Source organism: Cryptotermes secundus, unplaced genomic scaffold (assembly GCF_002891405.2).
Source record: "Cryptotermes secundus unplaced genomic scaffold, Csec_1.0 scaffold114, whole genome shotgun sequence".
Taxonomy (NCBI): domain Eukaryota; kingdom Metazoa; phylum Arthropoda; class Insecta; order Blattodea; family Kalotermitidae; genus Cryptotermes; species Cryptotermes secundus.
Genome location: NW_019729208.1, coordinates 910768 through 912689, shown reverse-complemented (window position 1 = coordinate 912689; position 1922 = coordinate 910768).

The window sequence follows — 1922 nt, the reverse complement described above, 5'->3', positions numbered from 1 at the left end:
TTAAACTTCAACTAACTAAGTAAAGAGTAATATTTTATTAATAAATATCATTTCAGTTCCATTGAGACATTATTTTAATAGTAATTTAAATTTGATATATTTCAGTTAATGTATTTTCATTGAAAGATCGAATTATTTCAAATTCCAGTCTTGGGCTCTTATTTTACAGATACAGTCTTGACGTAATATAATTTAACTTTTATATAATAATTTTTTAAGTATATGTTGTCAGTTGTATAAATAATAGATTACTTCTGGAACTGAAAAGAATATAAATATTAGAAACCACTAAAATGAAACAACTTCCGCTGGCCGGAAGTAAACATCCAAACATCACTTTTGTTTCTAATGTGTGTTTTATACTTATACAAATTAGATTCAAAATACTGAATGTTGTCACATTGTAGATTATATGCATCTTCTTTTCATATTATTCTAATGCTATTTGCGTCAATCCCTGTTCCATCATCTTTAGTTAAAATCTGAAATCATAACCCTTATCTATCAAGTTTTGCCACAGAACTACTCCGCTAGAAACACCAAGGCCGCTTGGGGTTTTATGCAGTTGCAAGGAGAAGCATAAATTGCTTTCCTCAGATGACCTTCAAACAGCAACAGGAATATTCATGTGGAAAGTCAATTCTTTCCTCTAAATATCGGTACGTCATATTTGATGCCTTCTATCGACAGAAATGCTGTACTAATGAATTAACAACGAGCCGATATCATCGGCTGTAGCGGTTTTGATGGAAATATCCTGAGCCGATCTAGTCGGCATGTGGCATGTAAAACATTAGTAATTTTGCAGATTTTACTGTTCATATATTTCCAGCTTTGTCTTCTAGGAGCTCTGCCGATTTAAGTAAATTTTGACGTGACAATTTTCTTTTAGTGTGATAAGATACTTTCCGAGATATGGTATAAGCGGTGTACAGGGTTGATGGAATGTTGTAGTTGGTCTCTATCTATGCTTGTAGTTAATTCTATTTTACGAAAGGGGAAGTTAAGTTTCAGGTGACTTTACTATGGCGTGACACAAAGTTTAATGCTATGTATTTGGATTTTGCCCCTAGTCTTAGTTTGTGTTAAACATATTGTTTCGAAAATTTGTTCTATTTCCTCTTTCAATTTGAGAGAAGTAATTGAGCTTCTACGTAGATGTAATTGCTTATATTGCATCTGGTCTTACATCAGAAAAATTAAAGTAAAGGTAAAATCTAAGTAAATAGCATTAAACAAATGGAAACATTATTGATATTGCAACTTTAATTTAATGCTGTTTTTTTTCCTTTGCTCTCATAACAAAGGATATCGTAGGACCAACAAAGAATATGGATATTATCAAGGTGTATAAAATTAGATTCCCTAGAAATTTCTAGGCTCTATGTACTTGTTGTTTCTAAGGTGTAGTAGAATCCAAACCCAGAACCCGACATCTTTTAACAAATTAAATATAATCGACCAAATACCTGTATTTATAACATTTTTGGAAAAATTATTTTCTTAAGATGATATTATGGATAGGTTTTTATGTTTTTATTTCTAAGACGATATAAATCCAAATGCATGAACATACAGAAGGTAGGTTTCAATGTATATATATATATATTCATTGTTTGGCTCCTCCCTCCCGAGGTTGTATTTCTGTTGCACCAATTGTAGCTCATACTTTATCAAACCTTTGACTGTGTGCCATGTATGTGATCTAGAATATATCCAAAAATCTTGGGATTCTGGAGTATGGATCAAGTTCTGAAGATAGCATGTTTTTTTTAGATCTGTAAAACAAATTATATTCCCAGAAATTAAGTCTTTCCTTCTGTCTAGTAGTTTTGTCCTCATTTTAGATACTATCCCAACTAGGTTACAGTTTTCAAATTAGTTAGCACAATGTCCTATATAAGATTACTTCTCATCATTGT